The 17,914-nt window shown below is 32.2% G+C and overlaps 1 long non-coding RNA gene across 1 annotated transcript in view; it reads left to right on the top strand.

The window, feature by feature from the left end:
• The window catches only part of LOC307176663, a 148,543-nt gene extending 136,699 nt beyond the window's left edge, over window positions 1-11,844 (top strand). Inside the window, exons 4-6 of the long non-coding RNA XR_013824860.1 lie at window positions 2,568-2,668; window positions 8,722-9,005; window positions 11,767-11,844. This is a non-coding gene — a long non-coding RNA (uncharacterized lncRNA). The remainder of the gene's footprint in view (window positions 1-2,567; window positions 2,669-8,721; window positions 9,006-11,766) is intronic.
• Window positions 11,845-17,914: the final 6,070 nt, after the last annotated feature.

Here is a 17,914-nt window from a genome sequence, read left to right as displayed (position 1 = left end):
TGATCCAACTGAAAACATTCTAACACTTTTCCCAAGAGAGGATTTAAAGTCCTTGGGTGATGTTCATTCTTACTGATATCCTGCAACTTAAAAATACTATCATTTAATTTAATTATTATTAATGAATGTTATGTTAGATTATACGGGGATAAGAAAGGGAAGAAGACAGAAATGCATGCTATATACACACAAATATATTCATAATAAATATATTTATATTCATAAGGAAGAAATACTCTTTAATAATTACAGTCCTGGGCTTCCCTGGTGGCGCAGTGGTTGAGAGTCCTCCTGCCGATGCAGGGGACACGGGTTCGTGCCCCAGTCCGGGAAGATCCCACATGCCGCGGAGTGGCTGGGCCCGGGAGCCATGGCCGCTGGGCCTGCGCGTCCGGAGCCTGTGCTCCACAATGGGAGAGGCCGAAGCAGTGAGAGGCCGGCATACCGCAAAAAAAAAAAAAAAGAAAAAAAAATTACAGTCTTCATTCTGCAACTGCTTAGTTGCACACTGTAACTTGTATTTATAAGTACCTTCTTTCATTACCCATTCCATAGTCTCTTTGTCCTCAATGAGTACCTCAGCTGGTCATTGATCTTTGTGTGGTGCAGTAAACAAAACTTTTATTCCTCAAAGGTATGGGGCATTTAACTAGTCCTGCCTGAATCGGGTTGTTGTAATTCTCCATTTTCTTTAATGTCATAAGTTATTGCCAGTGTTGGTAATTGAAGTGTGATCACCTGCATCACCTTAAGAAAATTGTGTCAAGACAAATTAAAATTTATCACCCAGAAATTTCATGATGTGCAATATATGTACCTGAAATTTATTTTAAAAATATATAATGATAAATGTATGCTTACATGTAGAGGCATACCTCATTTTATTGCACTTTGTTTTATTGAGCTTTGCAAATAAGTGGTTTTTTTACAGAATGAAGGTTTGCATCAAGCAAGTCTATCAGTGCCATTTTTCCAATAGACATTTGCTCACTTCATGTCTCTGTGTCACATTTTGGTAATTTTTACAATATTTCAAAAATTTTCATTGGTATTATATTTGTTGTGGTGATCTGTGGTCAGTGATCTTTGACGTTACTACTAAGACTCACTGAAGGCTCAGATGACGGTTAGCATCTTTTAAGCAACAAAATATTTTTATATTAAGGTATGTATATTGTTTTTTTAGACATAAATTGCACACTTAATAGACTACAGTATAGCATAAACAACTTTTATATGTACTGGGAAACCAAAAATTTTGTGTGACTTGCTTTATTGTGATATTCACTTTATTGTGGTAGTCTGGAATCAAATGTGCAGTGTCTTCAAGGTATGTCTGTATATGATGTTTGGTTGTAGTAATGAATGTGTTGCCAAAACATAAAAACACAGCAAAATAGTTAAAAGTAAACTTGAATGCCCACCAAAAGGGAAAATACAAAATATATTTTATTACAATAAAAAGAAAACTTTAATGGCTTGTAATTCCACACCATATCTTTCATTGTTATCATCCACTCACCTCTTTTCATCCTGGTACCCATACTACATATACATATACATAAGCTTCTACTATACTAGAGTAGTTACTATTCTCACTACTTATCATCATTTTGGTCTCTATACCTCCCCATACTAAACCATTATCATTATACCCATTTACTCTTTCTTAGTGAATTCATACTTATTTTTAAGATTGTATTGCATTGTGAAATCTAGATATTGACAGATATGTACTGATTCTTTCACTTTGCAACATCCTTGTGTTATAGAATATTTCATATTTTATGATAACTGGCATTTATCTCCAATACAATCTGTGCTTCTTTTGGAAATTAATGTTGTATATTTCAAAGTATGTACTACTAGCACAGCATCAGACACCTAGGAACTGCCCTGAATAATTACAAAATAAATGAATGCTTATAGATATGTGCAAAGTAATATGTGACTAGGACTGCACACATTTCTGCTAGTATTTAAATGTAAACAAATGCATTTTAAATGTACATAAAAGGATATTAACAAAACATATTTGATTTTCATAATACTAAGTTGCGTTACCATTTTAGGTTAGTAAGTTTTGCTTAAGTCAGGAATATGTAATTAAATGATAAATAATATAATAGAGATTGAATAATTTGTAAACTGTTTTTCTGGAGACATAAATAAACAGTAACTGAATTCCTAGAAGTCGTCACATAAAAAAAGCATATAAACAGAAAGCATTTTTATCATTATACAGTGTCTCTGAATTAAAATGTTTTGAAATGACATTTATCCAGCCATTTTTCTGAATTATTCTGATTACATATTAAAACTTGTATAATTTTATCAATAATTTGGTTGCAGGATTAAATAAGTTGATTGTAATGTTGTTTTGTTGCCTTACAAATTTCATGGATTTAGAGTTAAATCGATGAAATCTTAAAATAACTGCCAATATCAGTCTTGCAACTGTTTTATTACATGCTTACTAAGTTTCAGGAATGTATTAGACTATTCATATTAATTTATCTAATCTTATAACTTACAAGGTAGTTATTTTTGTTATTATTATTTTTTAGATGAACCAGTTGATTGTCACAGAAGTTTAGTGTCCTTAACTTCACATTACTGCTACCGCTCCAGCCAGGAATAGAATGCATGCGTGTAAAACTGCAGTCAGGTCTGTTTCCTGGATACCATATTTTGTTTGTGTTTTTGTTTACCCATAAAATGCACATACCTGCATCAAAATTTTGTGGAAAATAGTTTACTACTCAATATGTGGGTATTATATTATCATAACATTTTAGAAACAAAAAAGGCTACCACAAATTCTCACTTTAAAGAAATTAAGGTCCATAGATGAAGCTTGACAAGTTCGGTGGCGCAAATTTCTGTACTAAAATATTCTTACGTTACTTGCAAGTCTTTATGGGGAAAACAAAACCAAAAAACTTAACATAATTAATGCTAATTTTGTTAACCTATAATCCCTGAAAGTGGGGTTGTGCTGGTTATTTGCCTATCTCCTTATACACTGTGGATAGTCGCTGCTTGCTGCTTCAGTGTTCTATCTTACTTTCAGCTTTCCAACAAAAGTATAACCAATTCCCTGTATTCTGATCATTAAAAGGCAAACTAGACTTGAACCTATCCAGTACTGATCAGTGCTTGACCAGGAATATTTTATTTTTAAATCTAACCTAGTATTTTGTTTCTTCATGAAGACTTTTTTGTTAGTGATACTTATTTATATTATATAGAGTAGTATTTTTAATATTAAAAGAGATACTTTGATTTTTCATCATTAAAATAAGATAAATAAAAAAGTATGTAATCATATATCCACACTTGTATAGATCTCACTAAGCAATTAATCATGGTATTTTAAACATTTCTGTCCTGCCTCCATCAGTGCTGACATCCCAGACGGTAGCTAATCTTCACAGCTCCCTGTGTTCCTATGGTCGTTCTTGCTTTTCACTCCCTGTCGTAATGTCCTTTCTCTTGTGCTTGTTGACCCTTTGCAAACTTGAAGGGAGTTAGCCTGAGGCCTGAATATGAGGCTTCAACTTTGATATTCTGTTTTGCAAAACTACAAAGATATTTTGGTACCCTTTCTGGCAAAATGTCCATTTTTCCTTTAATTGTATATATTCCAGAATTGATCATAATTACTATAAGTATAGTGTACATATGATAGAAACAAGGACCTGTTTATTAATATATTTCCATCCTTGAAATTACTTAACATGGTATTTTATGTATTAATTGAATTCAATTGAATAATACAAATATAATAACTATAAAAATCTCCCTTTAAAGAAATACTGTAGAAACCAATACGGCCTGTATTGCCAACAATACCTGCATCCAAAATGCAGAAAATGCATTTTCTAGTAAACATGGGAATAAAAATAAATCAACTAATTAAGACCAATTTATAAGTAAATAATAATGAGATTTTTAGCTAAATTCTTAATTCAGTTTACTCACCTTTCTGTAAATGCTACAAGAAATTGAAAGTCACAAAATACACTGCTAAATAAAAATTGGGGGCTTTCTTTTAACATTGAATAACTTCAGTAGACAATTTTATAACCATAAAAGTGCTTTGTTTTTGTAAAGTAAACAGTACAAGAAAACCTTACACAAAATAGCATAAGAAAATATTATTTAAAATTTAAGCAAAAATAATATATAACTACGTTTTTACCAGTAAATATTGATTTTAGCTTTAGGAATCATAGTTTTAGCTGAAGTGTTTGACTTTTTTTTTTTTTTTTTTTTGCGGTACATGGGCCTCTCACTGTTGTGGCCTCTCCTGTTGTGGAGCACAGGCTCCGGACGCACAGGCTCAGCGGCCATGGCTCACGGGCCTAGCCGCTCCGCAGCATGTGGGATCTTCCCAGACCGGGGCACGAACCCGTGTCCCCTGCATTGGCAGGTGGACTCTCAACCACTGCGCCACCAGGGAAGCCCTGACTCTTATTTTTGGACCGCTGTATTTTCTTTTTGTCCAGATGGGTGTCATCTAGCACCACCCACTTCTAATTTGTTACAATGATATTTTAAAATTTCTTAGAATATGCAATATTTAGAAAATGCTTTTCCTCTCAGATAAAGACTAAATTTTGCCATAAGGATCTCAACTTCAAAAATATATTCAATTTGCTATTTTTCTCTATAACTAGTTTTTCCCCACAATTTTTTCCTGAGGGAATGTTTATTAAGCTTCTAGTTCATTCAACAGATATTGGTACTTACTGATCAGATACAGCCTAGGCACTAATATTTCAGTGACAAATTAAAAAGGGTCTACTCCCATGTTTGGCTTACAGAATTTGGGGACCTAAATATTAAACAAATGAATGTGCAGTTAAACATGTAACTTTAATTGTGATGAATACTATAAAGATCACATGTAAAAAGTCCCACTGCAGAACATTTGCTTACTTCTGTGTCACATTTCAGGATCGAAGAACAATGCTTAGCACAGCATACATAGTCAATTAATATTTTTAAGCAAATAATTTTTAAAAAGCAATTTGCTCTTTGATTTCTAAAGAGTACAAAACCTAATCTCTTTTAATAGAGAACACACAGTCCGACTATGGAAACAAGACATATATGCAAAATTAAAGAACAGTTAGGGGTATAACATATCAAAACAATAGCAAAATGTGCACATAAGATATTTCCCAGAAATCAGTTCCACACGAATTATTCTTCTGAAGGTAATTCCTCTGGCATTTATAAGATGAAGAGCTCTGTTCAAGTTGAAGGGCTGAAGAATTGCTTGATCCAAAAATTGGAGTATTTGTGTTGGAAGTTTACGACAGAGAATTATTTATTAAAAGGGAAAGGACGTTACTGTGGCCATTTAGAACTGGTGAAATACAGGAAGGCGAAAGTAAGGATAAATTGAGCAAATAGAGTTAAACTATAAAAGTAAGAGGAGTAAAAGGGTAATTTTTCATTTTGTTGCTCCTGGTTGAAGCAAGATTTTCTAATAACTTAGAAGTAGCCATAGAATAATAAAATTAATCATTTTTACATAGCAGTCAACACTTTCCTGTCAAAGCATAGTTATTATTGTGAACTGAAATGTTTGGACCTCTTTCCAAATTCCTACCTTGAAATCTTAACCCCCATTGTGATGGTATTAGGAAGTGATGTCTTTGGGAGGTGTAGAGCTCACATAAGTGGGATCAATGCCCTTATAAAAGAGACTCCAAAGAACTCTCTCATCTTTTCCACCCTGAAGACACAGTGATATCAGACTAAATTTAAGAAGCAGATTTCTTCTATTAAGACAAGCTATTAAACAAGCATCAAAAGATGAAAATAATTTATTAGAGAAGGATCATACCTCTTGCATTTGTATATATTGTATAAGATGGTAGCAAACAGTAAACTAAACAGCTACACTTATGAAAATAGAATTTATGAAGGCCCTATACTTTAAAGTATCAATAGAGATAGAAGACTAAAAAGCACTGAAAATAATCTTATCAACTACAACTAAAGACTATTGGGTAACAATGGACAATATAAAAGAGATTAAATAAACAATGAACAACTAGGAAGATGGCAGAAGATTTCCAAACCAGAGTTGTTTATAGAACAGTTATAGACTGTTTTTAAGTGTTGATAATGTGAGAATTACAATATTATCATATCTTCTATGTAATTGTACATAGATTATTTTGTAAATTCTCAACCTCAATGAAAAACAGTGATTTTACAAAGCTCCAAATTAAAAAAAAACAAAAAGCATAGACTATTATAAAGAAGATATAACAGGTGAATCAAATAACGTTTCAAAAAACTTCCTAGTTAAACAATGTACACAGCAACATTTTACAATGTGATCCTTAAAGAGGAAGATTATACATTGCAGAGAAAAGCTGCATTTTGGTATAGAGACACACAAGTTTATCCTAGGTATGTCATCCTGGAAACATCTTTATTTTTTTGAACCTCAGTGTCTTCAAATTAGACATTTTTAAAATTAATGACTAATCAGAGTATCGTATTCAATAGTATATTGTATCTTGGCATATAGTGTATACTGATATTGAAGTATTGTGCAGTGGGTACAAAAGCCAAGTAAAAGAGGATAAATAGCAAATAGTGTTGGAAAGAAACAGAACCTACTTTAGTTTTTGAGTTTAGACTCATTCTTACACAAGATTAATACCACTTTCAAAAAGAGAATTGTGATTTTTGTCATTCTAGGCCACTGCTTCTTAGAGTCAAACTTGATTTTTAATATATCCTGTTCAACTTTTGTAGAAAAAGTTCGATAGATAGATAGATATAGATAAAACACTAAGTATAGCCTCATTTCTAGGCCCAAGTTCAAACCCAGATGTTCTTCCTATCAGATAACACTTGTCAATCATTCTAACCTAGCATTGATCTTTTATGCTGCCCAGGTCATGGCTTAACATGTTTTCAAATTTTTAACTTTATTCAATTTTTATAGTATAGTTTTAATTTTCAGAGTTACTACTGAATCTCAGGGAAAAAATAAATATGCATTATTTGTGATGTTCAGATTTTCAAAAACGTTTTCAAGGCCATGATCGTTAATGACTGTATAATCATTATAATTTTATAGACATAATATCTACCTATTGTTAAACTACCCTCTACAGGATTACATTTAAAATCATAAACAGCAAAAGAAAATATTTTTCAGTCTTCTTCAATAATTAATTTTTGTTCCTAAGAATTTGCTGTACTAAAATAATTTTGCTTGTGTTTACACACTTCCGGATTTGAATCATATATTATTCATGTAGGCCTTAAGGGAAAACTGTTCCATTAAAATAAAAATGAAGTCCGTAAAATCTAATTAGAAAATAATTACCAAGAATGCAAAGAAGTAAGAAATATTTCAGACTGTTAAAAATGTTTCTTCTGTATAAGTCTTCCATTTGGTTATGACTGTTTATATTGAATTGAGGGATTCAATATTTAATGTGGATTTAGTACATCTAATAAAATTCTGGAATCAATTTCTTCTCTTACATGAGGCTGACTCCAGTTGCATTCACTTGGGAGTGTGCCCTCACTCATATTCCACTGGGGAAACAGAAGCAAGTCCATCAGAGAGAATCTTTATCAATTCTTCTTTGTAAAAACTCATATATTTTGATAATAAAGTAGAGAAGCATTTTAATTTTGACAAGCTAAATTCATCTCCATTGCAAAGGAGAATTTATTTTAATTTGTACATAAGGATAACATTATGAAAAACCAATTATACAAAATAAGAATACAAATAAAAGAAAATATTATGTCAACTTATGAAACACCTAAAGCAGCAAATTCAGAAGCATGGCAATGCCAAAATTTTGGAACATTTTAAAAAACTATCTTACATTGAGCGAAAATGTGAAAAATAAGTTTGACTGTTTTCAGATTTTTTTAATGTGAAAAGAATGTATGAGTATTTCACAATTTATTCAGAGTTTGTGATTGCCTCACATAAGGTCACAATAAATGTATAAACATTGTAGAGGAAAAGCTGACTTTGTATGGCCTTTCCTTTCCTATTGTGCACAGTAGAGGGTAGAGGTGGTGGAGAAAGAGCTCTCTCTTTTCCTCTTCATATATGGCCACTAATCGTGTCGTGAGGGCCCCAACCGCACGACCAGATTTAACCCTAATGACCTCCCAAAGACCCCAGCTTGAAATACCATCACACTGGAGGTTAGGGCTTCAATATAAGAATTTGGGGGGGACACAAACATTCAATCTATAACAAGACATCAAAAGATTGGGCTAAAAGATATATGGCAAGTATTCCTATATTCTAAAATGGAATACTAGGTACCCTTTAGGGATTTAAGAAAGAAGTGGTTGAACTTTTTATTTATTTATTTTAAGTACTGTTTTCATAATTACTTCTATCCTCAGTCTATCTTCCTATTGAGGGTATAAAAGAGTTGAAGTTAACGAGGAAAGAAAAAAGTACACTTGAAAAGAAAAATTGATGCTCCCTGTCTTTTTCCTTCTTCTGCTTATGAGTGGACAGATAGGACATCTCTCATCATGCTGACAAATATCCCTGGAGTTTGGGAACAGTAAACAATGTTCAACTCCTGTCTGGGTAGCCTGAGGTTTTCATATCTTCCTAAGATGGCAAAATAGGGAGAAAGGAAAGACTTCATTGGAAGCTAGCTACACTTGTATAATTTTGGATTGTTTCTCATATACCAGATGTGTGCCTTGCAAAGAGGGAGCCAGGCTGATGACATTTAAAGTGCTGCTTCAGACGATTGTCTGGAAGAGACAAAAGCAAACCTCTGGATGTCCAGGCACTGAGAAAATCATAAACACTCAGCCTAAGAAAATACATTGCTTTGGTCAAGAAAATGGAATTTCAATATTCTCTGAGCAGTCAAGTTTCAAGTTAAGAAACTTAAAATGTACCCTAATATACAGTTATCTTTGGCCAGATTCCAAGCCCTGAGGGAGCCAAAATTAAATCATTATACAACCAGGTGAGTAAAAATGTTTCTGCCCTTTAAACTTTCTTTTCTAACCTCCTCTTTCACTGTTTCCCCAGGGAGGTCATGCTTCACGCTTAATAAGCAAGGGAGAAAAATAAAAGACCAAAGTAAGGAAAGAGGAAAAAGTCTCCCAAACATCTATTTCCTATTTAGATCTCCAGCTGGAAATAGGCCCAAGTCAGTGAAAAAGAAAATCTTTAAACAAAATTTAGTTTCACTATTACACAGGATAATTTAATTATTGATGACATAAATCTTTTGTGAGGCTGAAAGTAACTGAGGAATTTTTGTTGTTGTATTGAGAAACCACAAAAGTAATGAAAAATTCCTTGAATTTTATCAGAAGAAGGGAAATAATTAGCCTCTCAGAATGGGTTTATTCAAGAAGCATGACAAAAGATAATGTTTTCTCTTGTATCCTGTGGAGTCCCACTCTGTCTAAATTTTGACTCAGCATAAAATGAAGAATATGGCACAGTACTTCTGATACACTAAGACCTAAATATTGTATAATTATAATTCATCTTAACAACAAGTAGTGGTATCTGGGACACGTTAATAATTTGAATGAAAAAAAATTCTCTTAATTTCTCATAGTATTCTGTCTCTCCCAGGAGCTTAGACCTAAGTACTGAACTTAGCTGAAGGCTTTCCACAAACTGAAGGCTTTCCACAAACTGAAGGCTTTCCACAAAATTTTAAGAAATTCCGTATATATTAACTAGTTTAGTCTTCACAACAATGGGTATATGTGAGGAAACAGAAACAAGGGAAATTAAGTGGGATGGCAAAAATTAGAGTGATAAGTATCAGAGCCAGGATTTGAGCAATGGACATGTCGATTCATAACTTTATCTTAAATGCCATGCTTTATTGTTTAATTTGTGATGTCAGGTGGTCTGGAGTGGTTGAACAACAAATTCCCAAGGATGAAATGTTTATGTCCATTTACGGAAATCATTGTTTCAGCCTCCTTAATTTCATCATGCAATTTGAATTCATCTGAACCATGTTAGGAAAATCTCTTAACAAACTCATCAGCAGTTCCTGATACTTCAGTTGTTGATCATCCTCAGAAAAATACTATATTTTTCAAATTCTCAGTGCCCTCACACTTTTGTTTGTTGATCTGACATAGGTTCAAGTATTTAGTTAGATTATCTATCAAAATAATTTTTGTCAATTGCCTTATAGTTTTAAAAATTATATAATCATTGAGATAGCGAGATGAAGTATTAAAGTGTTACTAAGAATTATCTCTTACATCTGAAAAATTTCAAGAAATGTATTTTTACTTGAATTCTTGACTGGCTGGCATTATTAATACTCTTGATTTGTGTTTGAATTTGTCTGATGTGTTGTCAGTATCTTCAAAGATAGTGTTTATTTATGAAATATTCCATATACATCTGTGATAGTTAGATTGTGATAGTTAGATTAACGCTCACCGAAGATGTGCACATCGTAATCCCTGGTGTTATGCCTTCAAATATGTTAGCATCACACAGGAAAAGGAAATTAAAGCTGCAGATGGAATTAAATTTCTAACCAGCTAACCTTAAAATAGAGAATTGTGCTGAGGGTAAGTGACTCCAGAAATCCAAAAGCCGAGGGAATATTTTAAAGGACAGTATGCTTTGCCCATGTTATATCGATAGCATTGGGGTGACGAGTCTCCAAAGATAAGGGCCTCCCCAGAAGTGAAAAATAAAAAAGAAAGATAAAAGAAGTTGTAAAAATAATAATAACTAAAAGTTTCCCCCACCTTATACCGTCTTTGGGACTTTATAATGTCCCAAAGAAAATGGCACTTTATACTGTCTTTGGGACCTAGAAATGAGGAAGCCACTCATCTAGGTAAGAAGTAGCTAGTCCCCTGAAAGGAAATTTCTCTCATCCCATTCTGGAGGGAAACTATCAAGTCGCAAATTGGGGTTGAGTTAAACTGAAAGAAAAAGCCAAACTGACCACCCACATTTTCCAGATAATAGGTAGCTGCCATCAATAGACCTTAGCAAAAGGAAAAAGAGGGGAAGGCTTAGCTACTTGTGAAGACTGGAACATGCAGATTTTAATCTCTATACAGAGACCATATCACAACTTAAAGTTTCTTTAATGATGTTATTACTCAGAATACTCATGGAACTTGCTGAGTTTTCAACCAGAAATTTACTACCAGGGAGGAGAAGGATAAATTTACTACAAATATAGTTAGAGGATGACAAGAGAAAACAGTTTGCATTATGATTAAATAAAAAGTTATGTCTATTCTACATATTTGATATAGTTAAGTAAAATGTATATTAACAGGTAAAAAATAGTTTAAAAATGGAATATTTCTTGGAGACTACCCCGCCTTGAATGCCTATATCTCTTATTCCACAACATTAACTAGTATTATGGATTTTGTTTTCAGCTTTTTCTCCCATTTTGTAATAGTGTTAGGTATATGTTAATATTGAACAACTACAATATAGAAAGCGCCATCAGTATTAAACATTTCTGGGTTCATTGTATTCATATTTTCGTACTTTGAAATGCAGATATTTTAATAAGCTTTTATTTTAAAATCAATGAATGAAAAAGAATATTACAAAAAGAATGTCTCTATGTGTAAAACTCTGCTTTGCTGTACAGCAGAGATTGGCACAGCATTGTAAATCAACTCGACTTCAGTAAAAAAAAATAAATTAAAAGGAATAAAATAAATGAATATATTTAGTGTTGTAATGTTATTAAATGTGTATTACAGCTTGCATTCAACTCGATCTTTGAATCGCAGACAATTTTGTTTGCACAACGATGAACTATCAATAGAGACTACAAATAAGTAAGTCATGGGCTTTTATTATCAATATAAGGATAATCTATTTGAAAAAAATATATTTGTATTTTCTTTATATATATATCTCATATATGTAAACACATGTGTATATATGTATATGTGTATATGAAATTTAAAAATAGAAACCTGAATAAGAAAGCTATACAATACTAGAATTAAAACTTTCAAGCTCTATTCACATTTTAAAGTAAATCTTCTTTACTGAGAAAATTACTCTGGTAACACATCAATCTGAGTACAACTAAAAATTCAATCTAAATCTCTAAAGCTATATGTTGTAGTTAGATAAAATAGGCAGCCTATTTATCACTTGGTTTTATCAACTGAGTTAAGATTTGTAACAATCCATAAAGACAAATTGAGGAAAAGTTGTTATTTTTTTAGAAATTTGAGAATTATTACCCCTCTAAAAAATGTGATATAACATGAATTTTAATAATATCTGTTTAGAAATTTCATGATACTGTGAAGCACTTAATGACTGCCTTGAGATATCAACATTGCTTCTACTCCCTTAAAAGAATTTTTACCAGTATGCAATTAGTATTTGCCAAATTATCAATCATTTCAGTGTCCCTATGCTTGTAAATATTTAAGCATTATATCTAATCTCACTCCATTCAGTCAAAAAATGGTTAACTGTGAAAAGACTCTATAGATATTACATTACGTGTTTGCCACCAAATATTACAGTGTTGACAACTTAATTTTTATTATTTAAGGTATAATCTCTATGATCACTTTGCTCCATCATAAAAATCTGTGTAGAAAATATCACCATTGTCCATTTAAACTTGTATTTATTTTATCTTATTTTAAACTTAAATTACCATTTAATCTTTTCTCTGAAATATTTCTAACATTTTTAGTGAGCATTGAATAAGAATTTGTATATGTTCATTCATTCACCAGATGTTTTTAGCAACTCTTCCTTCTGAGCACCAGAAAATATGGTATACACTAAAGAGAAAATGATGAAACATAAAATATAGGCTCTACTCTTACTAAAACTTAGATGGTTTGCTAGTATCAGTGCATTAAAGACTGGTTATTTTATATTCGATAGGAATATTTTTAAAATCAGGATTATTTCTTTATTCAGCAAAATGAATGACTAAATTTGAGCATGCATTAAGTACCAGGATAAAATTATATATATGAAACCTATTCATTTCCTTTCTCCTCAGTCTCTAACAAAAAGAATAGATTATTCTATTTCCAGGATAATTCTACTAATTAACAAATTATGCTGGAGGCCAGAAAGAATACATATATCATTTGAAGAGAAATAGTTAACAGAGCTATTCTCAATCCCCTATGATACAAACATAACATATTAGTAACATACAGAGACTATGTATTTTGCAGGGGAGAATGATTTCATCTGACCAAAACTTTTAACATGCTTGCAGCTGTCTATACAAACACAGTAAAAAGGTAAAGGGCTTCCAACATGAACCTTCAGAGAGATATAGTAGCTGGCATCACCAGAAACTGGAATATATGTTTCAAATGATCATAGTATATTATGTAAACCATATTTATGAATTTTCCCGTTCTCAACTGTGGATTCAAAGCTGACAGGAGTAGACTTTAAAACATAAATTTTTAAATTAAAATCAAGAGTTTTCTGATCAAATATTATCGTCCATTTAAGTAGTGTTAACATGTTTAAAAATCTCAGAAAAATAATCACATACTCGTTATTTCTAGAATATACAGTGGAAAAACTGTGATTATAGTGCACAATGAGGAAAAGAATCAGAATCTAATTTTGAATCCTCAATGGAATTCAGATTTCTTAAATGCAAATTCCAGTATTCAAAACCATATTTATTTTCACTTTAATGCTTACTTTTTAATATTATATTTTTAAAGATTTTATTAACTTTCTAAACAGAGTACTACTTCTTTTAGAATAATTATTGTTTGGGAAAATTATATTATTTAAATTATATCATTTAAATATGGGTATTTTGGTACTTGCACTTCTTGGCTTTTGTTCCATTAATATATATCAAAGTAATGTGTAAAATTTATGTGACATTTATCATTGTCACAGATTATTAAATTATAGAACAGAATATTTTCTAATGAAACAAATCCATTAATCTTTATCTACATCTGCAGTATTTTTTACCAATTGCCTTGACTGTCTTTTCTTAAAACTCTAATATATGAAAATCTAGAGTATTCCACAAATAAAAGTGTCTACATATCTCTTTGTGTGCTGCATTTCACCAAACCTATTTCAGAAATAGGTTTATATCAAAGCAAATAAAATGTGGATAGACATGGCAAATAACTACATAAATTATAATAGCCATAAACAAAATGATCGACCACATTTCTAAATAATTCTAGTCAGTAAATCTAGCTTTGTAAAGTATATAATTTATATATGTACTATATTCACCAAATGAAATTAATAAATACTCATGAGCAATGTTGTTAATGCTAGTTAATAATGGCTTGTGAATCCTATCTACCACATGGAAGAACAAAGAGAGAATTTGATCATTCTAATTGTATTTGAGGCTGCATCATTGCACCTTCACTGCATACCTTTCACATCTTAAATCATAAGAAGGCAGTGTCTAGAGCTTCAAGGCACCAAGTGTGCATCTGTGCACAGTAGTCTTGTGTTTGCTTCTATCCTTCAGGCATTGTGCACAAGAATACACTGGTTTTGCATGCAGAGGGAAGTCAGATCACATAATTTGTAAACCCCTGTTCTTCTACTTAGTGCTAACTTAGGGTTCAAAAGTGCGTTTAATCTCTATAGCTCAGTTTATTCATTTGAAAAATGGGAATAAAATTAGTGTAATATTGCATAGTATTCTTGTAAAAGATATTCTTGCATAGTATATCTTAGATATGCGCAAACTATCGTGCTTAGCTCATGTAACTAATCAAAAGCATAGCTCAATTTAATGTTACTATTGGATTGATTAAATTCTTATTAATTTAATATAGTTATTTAATAACATCAGTGAAACTATTTCATTGCAAAATGAATAACTAGGTTTTTTATAATGATATCAATTTTAAAACGTACTTAAAAATACTACCTGTTAGATCTTATTATAATCAAGAGAAGTGTGACTTTGTGGGCTCAAATGATTGAAGTTAAAGCCAAAAAAAACCACATTTACTCATAAATATTATTGTCTCTACTTAGATATTAAAGATTACATTAGCTTTGTTTGACACAGAGAACATAAACAGATTTTTAAAGAGTCATCACCCAATCATGTCTAAACATTGTGAAATCAGTCTAGAGTGCTTAGAGCGAACCCATGTCTGAAGGAAAGGTATGTATTCCCCGCAGCATTCACAGTTAACTCCAGGGAAAGCTCATTTCTTTTTATCACAAAGGAAGGTAAAATTGGGAAAAACTTAATTGTCAGAGCCAATAAGATTACCTGAAGCTATAATAGAAGAGAAGCTAACTAGCGGGGGTGGGTGAGGGGAAGAAACAAAAACATTTATGAAGCATTGCAAATGACCTACTCCAAAGAGGATATAAATATCTCTGAATAAACATGATGTATTTTTTACTGATGAAATTGAATTTTATGTATAAAAAGTCCTTCTGATCAGTTATTATTATAATCCATCTAATTAGAGTTAAAGCTACAAGAACAGGTGTGGACATTTTTAATTCTTAATGAATTTCACTGGGAATGCTTTACACATTTACTTTTGAACTAACTAAATTAGATTTCTCAGAGTTATCCATCTTAGTAGCTCAACATATTTCTTCTTTACTCCTTCACAGTCTATTATTCAGGCAGCTAAAATTAAAAGTTGGCTAATATAGAAAAAGTTATTCATTTTTATTTATTAATTCAACCGATACTTATTGAGCACTAGTTGTACCAGACACTAGGAATACAGTGATGAAGAAAACATATTTTTTCATGAAGCTTACTTTCTTGAAGGAGGTTGAAAGTAATCAAGATAAATACGTAAAATGTACAACATAAGTCATAAAAGCAAAGGAGAAAAGTTAAGCAGGGAAAGGAGAATAGGAGGATGTTGAGGAGCTGTTGCAATAGCTCCAAATTTGGAACCTGAGCTACTGGAAGATCAGGTTTACCATTTACAAAAATATAGAAGACTGTGGAAAGAGCAGATGTGTGGGGAATAGCAGGAGATCAGCTCCAGGTGCATTAAATTGCTGATGCTTGTTTGATATTCATTTGGATTCATGAGTCTGTTGTTCAAAGGAGAGATGTAGGCTAGAAATAGAAATTTGTGAATGATTAATATAAGTATGTATATGGTATATAAAATGAGGGAAATGGGAAATGATGAAACTGTAAGACATCACCAAAGGAGTAAATATAAATACTGATAGAAAGATACTCAGTTTAAGGACTGAGCAGACTCCAGTGTTAATATGTTGGTATATTTAGATGAGGGTAATCCAGCAGAGTTTACCCAGGAATATTAGCTAGAGATAGAAGGAAAACAAGTTCAGGTAAAGAAAGATGAGTATTCAGCAACATGGAGTGGGTTCAAGGGAGCCTGGAAAGAGATTAGATATAGCTTATGTAGAAATTGGACACAGTGTATATGGAAATTTCTTTTAAGGAGTCTTGTGTAAAGAGAAGGATTGGGGCTATAAAAGCCTAGAAAGTGGAATCAGTAGTGAATTTATTTTTTATTTTTTCATTGAGTGAGAGAAATTATAGAATGTTTGGATGGTTATGGGAACAATCTAGAAGAAAAGAAATATCTGATGATACAGAAGCAATAAAGGGATGACATTGTAAGGGTAAATAGAGATTGAAAGAAAAAATAATAATTTTCCTTATGATAAAAGGGAAAAAGTCTCCTCTCTCTGCCCCTTTCTTACAACATTTTTAGATAGAATTTTTTTTTGGTCATTGTAAATTCTTTCTCTACCCCTTTGGTGTGTACGTAAATCATTTTAAAAGCTAAATAAATCTCTTGCTGGTTTTACAGCCAAGGAGTGTTTTTCTCAAGGACCTAGGAGGCATCCCTTTGAAATGTAACCATCAAGGAATATAAAGCTCTTATCTCCCACTTTCTGAGGGAAGGTGGGTGCCTAATTTCAGTAGATGCCACACTCCAAATTACAAAACTGCCTTATGTCATAAAGATACAAGAAGTTTATTTTCCTTTGGATAAAGCCAATTAGCTAACACAGGTGGTCACAATTACCAGGTGACTTTAGAATGAACTATGTGTAACCAATGGTGCTATCAAGTCCTCTTACTTGAGGAATAGTTTGTCTTGAGAGCATGTATACAATGGTTTGTATCTGCTTGGCTTATATAAAAGAGTGAGATTTCTGTCTATCTTTAGTGGACTGCCTTTGATATACATCACATTCTGGTTTAATTCTTATTCAATAATAAAACTGTTTTCTTTCTCTTCTTTTGTGAAGTGGTTTTCTGGGTTGGCAGGAAGTTTTGTGTTTAGTTATATTTTCCCAACAGTATCCAGTGACCAAATAGAGAGGTTGGCCTTAACTAGGAGCTGAGATGGTTCGTCTTTATACAGGGAGAAGGTACAGTCTATGGCCACAAATAAGACAAGTATGTAGTATTAAAAACAGGACAGCAGGCCCCCCAAAACTTGTTTATGCTAAGCCCCACATTGCCAAAATTGGAGGTAACATAATTACAGTTTTGGCTCTCCCAGAATTGGAATCTTAAACCAGTCAATGAGTAATCCTTCGATCAGCACTAGTTAGGTCATCTGACTGATAGACTTCTGCCATTTCCCAAAGGAAAGCAACTTTGCAATAACCAACCTGCTTTTTTTTTTTTTAACCTAATATAACTTATTTGTCCCTGCTCCTTTCTGCTTATAAAAGTTTTTTTTTTTTTTTTTGGACAGACCCTTGAAGCTCCTTTCTGTCTGCTGGGCTGGATGCTGCCTGATTCAAATCAATTTTTGCTCAAATAGACTTAAAGTTTTCAGTATGCCTCAGGTTATCTTTTAACAATAAGGATGGTGGTAGAAACTTAATGGAAACTCTCTTTTAACTGTCTCTCTTTTCTCAGTGAAAAAAGAAAGG

Source organism: Stenella coeruleoalba (genome assembly GCF_951394435.1).
Source record: "Stenella coeruleoalba genome assembly, chromosome: 18".
Classification (NCBI taxonomy): domain Eukaryota; kingdom Metazoa; phylum Chordata; class Mammalia; order Artiodactyla; family Delphinidae; genus Stenella; species Stenella coeruleoalba.
The sequence above is the reverse complement of the archived record's forward strand: the minus strand, read 5'-3'. Positions and strand labels throughout refer to the sequence as shown.